A 9,103-nucleotide genomic window follows, 5' to 3' on the forward strand; every position below is an offset into this window, starting at 1 on the left:
AAGCTTTATTTAAATAAGGGTTTAAATACATTACATAACATTAAAACTGGAAGGGAAAAGAAAACCAGAAGACCAGTTTGTTCCTTCACATGGCACTGGGCAGCAGCTGCCTGTACTGAATTGAAACCTCTGCAGTGAGCCACATGACTGATGGTGTCAGTTTGGTATTTGTTCCCTTGTCAGAAGTTTAAACACATACCAGACTGGCCTTGCCCTTCGGCATCCTTTAGCTAGATTTATCTGGTCAGAGATGACCCTGGCAGATGTTCCAAGTCCCCTGGAAAGGTGGCCCTTTCTGAATCTTGCCTGCCTGGCCAGATGCCAGGGGTCCTTTCTTACTGGAGACTCCCTCTAGTGACTCAGCTGGTGGGTGTGGTGTTACTCATCCTCTGGTTCACCTGGGCTGTTCAAGTGGTGACACTGTCCTAGGGCAGGGGGCTCTAGAGGGCCACCTGAGGAGCTTCTGGGCAGACAGCCTTCTGTGATCTTGGGGTTCTGGGCCCCACTGAAACATTGCTATTGCTTTGTTTCAGGCTGGATACTGCCAGGGCTGACTGCTTGGCCTGTTTAAATGAGGGACTTCCAGACTAGACAGCATGGCTCTTTTCAGTTTATTGCATGAAGGAGTTACACTAGTCCAAGTTAAAAGCAGACCTCAAATGGTTACATTATACAAGCTGTGAGGTTTTTAAACTTGTGACAAGGGACAGAAGGGAAATTCTACTCATTGCAAGGAAATCCTCACTTAAGCTTCAGAGCCACAAGCACTTAAAACCTTGACCACGTCCCCTGGAGGGGGAGACCTGGTGGCACTCAGAGGAAGGATAGCAGGCTACCAAGAAGAGACTTGATACCCTATGAGCATATAAAGGGGGAGGAAGTCCCCCTCAGGCAATTATAGGGGAGAGGAGTAGGGGGGAAATGGGAGGGAGGGAAGAATGGGAGGATACAAGGGATGAGATAACCATTGAGATGTAAGAAGGATAAATTAATAAAAAATACCAAAAAAAATTCAAAACTGAAAAAAAAAAACCCATGAACCTTCAGGTGGTGGTCCTTAGCCAGTCCAATCTCTATCAGGAACTGGCATATGTTCTTGCGCTGGTCACCCTGTAGCTGAATTACTTCTCCATATTCTGGAAGCTCAATTACAGTACCATTGCAGGCAAATTTATTCTTAAACGCCTTCACTAGTTTCTTTTTATCGTAATCATCAGCGATCCCTTGGAACAGTAGTAAGGGTCTTCCTGCCGTTTCTCTGTTGAATTCTTATATGGATATAATCCTCAGTGCCAGCAGGAAGCAGGTCATCACCCTTACTTGCATCAGCAAAGGGGTCGAAAGAGTGGAGGTTCTGGATAGCGGACATACGATACGATTCCTTTTCCTCGGTGGAAACGGCCTGCGGAAGGTGGCTGCGGGAGAAGGCGGGCAGGGGGGGACTGAGCGAGGGGGCTCGAGGGGGAGGCAGCTGAGTCCTCGGCGGCGGCTCAGTGACTGGGCGTGATGCACACCTTTTGAGTCTAGCATTTGGGAGGCAGGATCAGGTGGATCTCTGTGAGTTCAAGTCCAGCCTGGTCTACATAGAGACTTCCAGGATAGCCAGAGATACATAGAAAGACCGTGTCTCAAAAAAAAAAGAATCCAACGCAATCTCAGTTCCGTTTCTCTCACACTATACTTGTGCTATGGTATCTGTGCCCCTTTAAGCTATGTTCTGCTCCCTCCCTACATTAGTTCACAAAGACCTCTACTGATAGACAGACCCGACAGCTTCATATTTGCTAGGGAGTTCGGAATCTGATTCCTACACACAGACATTGGTGAGCTGCAGCCTTTGCTCTGCAGCCTCTCATGCTTTGTTCTGGCTGCCTGGCTTCACAGGGCCACAGTGATTGGTTACTGCTTAGGAACAGCTCACCTTTACCTATCATAGGCCAACGAGGCTAAAACCCAGCCTCTTCTGCAGTTGATTGGATGGTTGTATCAACCGCCTCTTCACTTTGCATAGTAGCAGGAACTTCTTACTAGTAATAGCTTGCTACTTCTTACTGGCAGCCACAGACCCCACTTCCTCCACCCCGCCCTCCTCCTCTGCCTCCCCCTCCTCTTCTGGTTTGTCAAGTCAGGGTTTCTTTGTGTAGCCATGGCTATCCTGGGACCCAGAAATCAGTGTCTCTGCCTCCCTAGTGCTGAGATTAAAGAAGTGTGCCAGCTCAGATCCCTCTCTTTTTTTTTTTTTTTGAGACAGGGTTTCTCTGTGTAGCCTTGGCCGTCCTAGACTCACTTTGTAGACCAGGCTGGCCTCGAACTCACAGCGATCCGCCTGCTTTTGCCTCCCGAGTGCTGGGATTAAAGGCGCGTGCCACCACCGCCTGGCTAGATCCCTCTTCTTATTTGTAGCTCATCTATGTGACAATGTCTTGGGACTCTCTTTCTCTCTCTCCTTTTTTTGTTTTTGTTTTTGTTTTTTTGAGACAGGGTTTCTCTGTGTAGCCCTGGCTGTCCTGATCGGGCTGGCCTCGAACTCACAGAGATCTGCCTGCCTCTGCTTTTCCAAGTACTGGGATTACAGGCATGTGCCACCAAGGCCCAGATATACCCCCTCTTATGTAAGAGTTATGAAATGAATAGGTCCAGTTCCTCACTTTAACTCTCATTCTAGTCGCCTGGCCCTCTCTCACCTTTTAAGAAAGGGTTTCATCTTAGGTGGGCACGGATGGAATCATGTAGTCCAGGCTGGCCTCAAACTCACCTTTATAACTCAAGCTAACTTTGAACTTCTTGTCATCATACCCCAGTCTCCCAAAGGATGAGATTACAAATATATATCCAGCAAGTTTAGCTGAAATGTTTCTTTAAAAATGTTATTGGGGCCGGGCGTGGTGGCGCACACCTTTAATCCCAGCACTCGGGAGGCAGAGATAGGCGGATCGCTGTGAGTTCGAGGCCAGCCTGGACTACAAAGCGAGTCTAGGACAGCCAAGACTACACAGAGAAACCCTGTCTCGGAAAAAAAAAAAAAAATGTTATTGGGAGCCAGGTGTGGTAGCACATGCCTGGGATCCCAGCATAGGCAGAGGCAAGCATATCTCCACGGGTTCGAGGCCAGCATGGTCTACAAAGCGAGTCCAGGATAGCCAAGACTGCACAGAGAGACCCTGTCTTGAAAAAAAAAAAGGAAAAACTTTATTGGGGTTGGAAAGATGGATCAGTGGTTTACAACACTCTGTTCTTTCTATTCTTTCAGAGGATCTACATTAAGACTGCTAGTTCCCATTTGGCAGCTCACAGCCATCTGGGATGTGGTCCCAGGGGATTTGGCACCATCTTCTGGCCCCTGGAAGCACTGCATACATACCTTTAATCCCAGCACTCAGGAGGCAGAGGCAGGTGGATCATTGTGAGTTTGAGGCCAGCCTGGTCTACAAAGCAAGTCCAGGCCAGCCAAGGCTACACAGAGAAACCCTGTCTCGAAAAACCAAAGGAAAGAAAGAAAGAAAGAAAGAAAGAAAGAAAGAAAGAAGGAAGGAAGGAAAGAAAGATCCATTTTCTGCGGGGGTGAGGGGTGGGGGGATGGGTTTGAGACAAGGTCTCTCTGTGTGTAGTGCTAGCTGTCCTGGACTCCCTTTGTAGACCAGGCTAGCTTCGAACTCACAATAATCTGCCTGCCTCTGCCTCCCAAATGCTGGGATTACAGGCATGGGTCACTGAGCCCTACTAAAAATGTTAAAGCTGGGCATGGTGGCATACACCTGTAATCCCAACACTTGGGGAAGCAGAGGCAGGCAGATCGCTGTGAGTTTGAAGCTAGCCTGGTCTACAAACTGAGTCCAGGACAGCCAGGGTTGTTGTTACACAGAGAAACCTTGTCTCAAAAACAAAACAAAACAAAACAACCAAAAAAACCCAAAACAAAACAAACAAAACCACCACCACCACAACAACAACAACAAAAACAAAACCCAAAATCCATTTAAAAACTGTTATTGGTCCAAGCACACACCTTTAATCCCAGATCCCTGTGAGTTTGAGGCCAGCCTGGTCTACAAAGTGAGTCCTGGATAGTCAAGGCTACACAGAGAAACTCTGTCTCAATACCAAACCAAACAAAAAACATTTCATTATTGTTGTTGCTTTGTGTATGTGCATATAGTGTGTGTGTGTGTGTGTGTGTGTGTGTGTGTGTGTGTGTGTGTGTGTGTGTCAGTCAGGGTGCATGTACCACAGTGTGCATGCAAAGGTCAGAGAATGACTTTACAGAATTGATTGTATCCTTCCACCTTCATGTGGTTTCCAGGTATTAAACTCAGGCCATGAAGTTTTTTTTTTTTTAAGATTTATTTATTTATTTATTACATATACAGTGCTCTGCTTGCATGTACCTCTGTACAACAGAAGAGGTAACCAGATCTCATTATAGATGGTTGTGAGCCACCATGTGGTTGCTGGGAATTGAACTCAGGACCTTTGGAAGAACAGCCAGTGCTCTTAACCACTGTGCCATCTCTCCAGCCCCCGCCATGAAGTTTTTGAAGCAAATACCTTTACCTGATAAGGTATCTCATTGGCCCTTAAACCTGTCTTTGTTTATATTCATATAAACTATATATACATACACACACACACACACATAGATACCTGTGCTTATATTGTTATATTATTTACATGGCATTAACCTGGGTTACAAGTAAATGGTTAAATAAATTTCAAAAATTAAGTTAGGGGCCCAGCATGGTGGCACACACCTCTAATCCCAGCACTTGGGAGGCAGAGGCAGATAGATCGCTGTGAGTTTGAGGCCAGCCTAGTCTACAAAACGAGTCCAGGACAGCCAAGACTACACAGAGAAACCCTGTCTTCAGAAGTTTTTCTTTTTCAGTTTCTCTGTGTAGCCTTGGCTGTCCTGGACTTGCTTTGTAGACCAGGCTGGCCTTGAACTCACAGCCATTCCACTGTCTCTGCCTCCCAAGTGCTGGGATTAAAGGCACATGCCACTACAGCCCACAAAAATATGGGGGGTTTTTATACAGTTTGAACAAAGAAATGGGTTTTTCAGTATATGATTGGATGACATTTGACCAGACAGACATATCTATCCTTGATTGGCTCATAGTTGTGTGCCAAACTGCTAACACTCAATTTGGTCAACAGAAAGTATATTTGTACTCTGAGAGCTTTCCCAAAGCGAGCTGATTGGCTGTTGCTAGGTGAGTATCTATCTAAGGAATGGAAAGTCTGCTTCATTTTGTGATTGAAGTAACCTGGTACAGGGACTTTTTTTTACCCAGACCTGGAGGTATAAACAATTTCTTTTTCCTTAGAACATAAACACTGGATCTTAATCAACTTGACCTCATCTAGGGAGCTCTTTCCAGCCTAGAGAGAGAGGTCTTCTGTGATACAATGGAGTCTGGTAGACCTTTAACAGAACGTAGTTAGTCAGACTCCACGTAACTTTTACCAAGAATATTTTGCTACTATCTCATTCTGCAAATACTTCTCCTTTTGAGGTTCGTCCTTTTCTCTGCCCATTTTCTCTACACTAGGGGCAGATTCCCTCTCCCTCTGTGTTGATATTTGGGTTCTTTTTGTTTTTTGGTTGGTTGTTGGTTGGTTTTATTTTGTTGAGACAGGGTTTCTCTGTGTGGCCCTGGCTGTCCTGGACTCGATGTGTAGACCAGGCTGTCCTTAAACTCACAGAGATCCTCCTGCCTCTGCTTCCCTGAGGATATTTGGGTTCTATTGAACTGTACTGAGGTAGGATAGAAAGAAAAGGGAGTTATAGTGAGAAGGGAAGGGAAACACAGGAGCGGGAGGAGCCTCTGCACCCAGGATTTGTTCTGCCTGCTCTGCTGAGAAAGACGGAACGCCACGCTGGGTGTGGTGGAAAGCACGTTAATGCGAGTACTTGGGAGGCAGAGGCAGGTGGATCTCTGAGATTGAGGCCAGTCTGGTCTGCAGAGCAAGTTCCAGGACAGCCAGGGCTACACAGAGAAACCCTGTCTCAATAAAACAAACGATTTAAAAATGACAGAAAACTTCAGATGTCACTGATAAGGGCCAAATTGCCCACAGAGATAATAGATGTTTTTCTATCTTTGTTTTTATTTTTATCTTTAAAATAATTTATTCATGGGGCTGGAGAGATGGCTCAGAGGTTAAGAGCACTGGCTGCTCTTCCAGAGGTCCTGAGTTCAATTCCCAGCAACCACAGGGTGGCTCACAGCCATCTATAATGTGATCTGATGCCCTCTTCTGGTCTGCAGGGGTACATGCAGGCAGAATACTGTGTACATAATAGTAAAAAATAAATATATCTTTTAAAAAGTAATAATTTATTCAGATTATACTCCAGTTGTTATCCCTTCACTTGTATCTTTCCGTTCCCCTCTCCCTCCCTTTTTCAACCTATTCCCCTCCCCTAGACCTGTGACAGAAGAGGACCTCCTCCCCCACCATATGCCCACAGCCTATCAGGTCTCATCCTGGTAGCCTGCTTACCCTTCTTCTGAGTGCCACCAGGCCTCCCCACTAAGGGGAAGTGGTCAAATAGGGGGTACCAGAGTTCATGTCAGAGTCAGTCCCTGTTCTCCACACAGCTGTGGAGAATGTGCTATCCGCTGGCTAGATCTGAATAGGGGGTCTAGGTTTTCTGCTTGCATTGTCCTGGGTTGGTACAGTAGTTTGTGCAGCCCACCCCCACCCCAGGTCCAGATCCATCAGCCTTGATGGTCTTCTTGTGGGGTTCCTGGACCCTCTGGGTCCTTCTTTCTCCCCATTCTCCCATACCACTCTAACCTGGAGTCACAATAGCAAGTCCCAGCGTCTGTCCCTATCCCCCACTGAGCGAAGACTCTCAGAGGACATCATGTTGGGCTAGTGTCCAATTATAAGTAAGTATATACCATGTGTGTCTTTCTGGGTCTGGATTAATTCATTCAGGATGATCATTTCTAGTTCCATCCATTTGCCTGTGCTCTGCACCATGTGGACTGGACCCCTCTCACAAAGGGCTCTCCAGGTCTTGTGGTCTGTAGCTCCCAGCCTGGTCCCCAGGCACTGTCCTCCCAATCTGACACAGTGCACGGTTGGTGCCACCATCTTGTATCTTCTTTCTTTCCTGGTTTTTAGATTTATTTATTTATTTATTATGTATACAGTCTTCTGCCTGCATGTACACCTGCAAGCAGGTGCCAGATCTCATAATAGATTGTTGTGAGCCACCATGTGGTTGCTGGGAATTGAACTCAGGACCTTTGGAAGAGCAGACAGTGCTCTCAACCTCTGAGTCACCTCTCCAGCCGCCCCCCCCCCACCCTTTTTTTGTTTATTTTTTGAGGCAGGGTTTCTCTGTGTAGTCTTGGCTGTCCTGGACTTGCTTTGTAGACCAGGCTGGCCTCCAACTCACATCAATCCCCCCTGCCTCTGACTCCTGAGTGCTGGGATTAAAGGCGTGTGCCACCATGCCTAGCCAAACTGTTTTTACTTAGGACGAAATGAAGTATGATTTTGAATTTCTAGTATTCTCCTTTCATTCCTAATCTAAACAATAATACTCTGTCCCCATTCACCTTACAACCTTGTTTACAGAATTCCAGAAATTCTGTAGCTTGTGTGTGTGTGTGTGTGTGTGTGTGTGTGTGTACACATGGATGCCAAGGATAACATTTTGGAACTGGCTCTCTCCTTCCACCTTCATGTGAGTTCTGAAGATTGACCTCAGGTCATCAGGCTTTTGTAGCCTTTACCCATTGAGACATCTTACAGATACATCCACAGGTTTCTCTTTAAAATATCTCCTCTCGAAAGCTGGGCTGTGGTGGCGCATGTCTTTAATCCCAGCACTCGGGAGGCAGAGGCAGGCAGACCACTGTGAGTTCGAGGCCAGCCTGGTCTACAAAGCGAGTCCAGGATAGTCAAGGCTACACAGAGAAACCCTGTCTCGAAACCGCCCCCCCCCCAATAAAATAAAATATCTCCTCTCAAGCTGGACATGGTGGTATATGCCTTTAGTACCAGTACTTGGGAGGCAGAGGAAAGCAGATCTCTGAGTTTGAGACCAGTCTGGTCCTGGTTCCAGGACAGCCATGGCTACTCAGAGAAATCCTGTCTCAAAAACCCAAATAAAATCATATATCTCCGTCTCCCATGTGCTAGGATTAAAGGCATGCATCACCACACCCGGCCTTGGCTTTTTTCATAATTAAAAAAAATATTTTTTGTTGGAGCTGGAGAGATGGCTCAGCAGTTAAGAGCACTGGCTGCTCTTCCAGAAGACCTGGGTTCAATTCCCAGCAACCACATGGCAGCTCACAATTGTCTGTAACTCCAGTTCCAGGGCATCTGATGTTTTCTTCTGGCTTCCTTGGGCACCAGGCACACACATAGTACACAGACATACGAGTAGCCAAAAACCTCATAAGATAATAAAAAAGATTTTCTTTTTTCTTTCATTACTCTTTTGGGTTTATTTGTTTTGTTTTTTGAGACAGTGCTTCTCTGTGTAACAGCCCTGGCTGTCCTGGACTTGCTTTATAGACCAGGTTGGCCTGGATCTTACAGAGATCTGTCAGCCTCTGCCTCCTGAGTGCTAGGATTAAAGGTGTGTTCTGTGCCGGGCCTTTAATCCCAGCACGTGGGAGGCAGAGGCAGGCAGATCACTGTGACTTCGAGGCCAGCCTGGTCTATAAAGGGAGTCCAGGACAGAGAGGGTTACACAGGGAAACCCAGTCTCAGGGAAAAAAACAAAACAAAACAAAACCAAAAAACAAAAAGAAACAAATAAAGGTGTGGGCCACCACACACAGCTTGTTTGTTTTTTTATATAGGCTGACCTTGAACTCAGATCCATCTGCCTCTGCCTCCCAAGAGCTAGTATTAAAGGCATGTGCCACCACTTTAGGGGTTAAAGTCTTCTTTTTTTTCTTTATTTTTTATGTGTATGGGTGTTTTGCCTGCATGTGCGCATGTCTGTGTGCCATATGCATGTGGTGTCTGCAGAAGCTGGATGAAGGCATCGGGTCTCTTGGAACTGCAATTATAGAGAGCTGTGAGTTGCCATGTGGGTGCTGGGATTCAAACCTCTCTCCTCTGGAAGAAC

General features: G+C 46.4%; 1 pseudogene across 1 annotated transcript; it reads right to left on the bottom strand.

The window, feature by feature from the left end:
* Positions 1–603: 603 nt before the first annotated feature.
* LOC311601433 (eukaryotic translation initiation factor 1-like) lies at positions 604–1,489 on the bottom strand (annotated as a pseudogene). Its single transcript, XR_014783647.1, has 2 exons — positions 1,034–1,489; positions 604–775 (listed from the first exon to the last, which is right to left on the bottom strand). The product of XR_014783647.1 is annotated as a eukaryotic translation initiation factor 1-like (transcript).
* Positions 1,490–9,103: the final 7,614 nt, after the last annotated feature.

The sequence above is a fragment of the Acomys minous genome, assembly GCF_964271855.1.
Source record: "Acomys minous genome assembly, chromosome: 7".
Classification (NCBI taxonomy): domain Eukaryota; kingdom Metazoa; phylum Chordata; class Mammalia; order Rodentia; family Muridae; genus Acomys; species Acomys minous.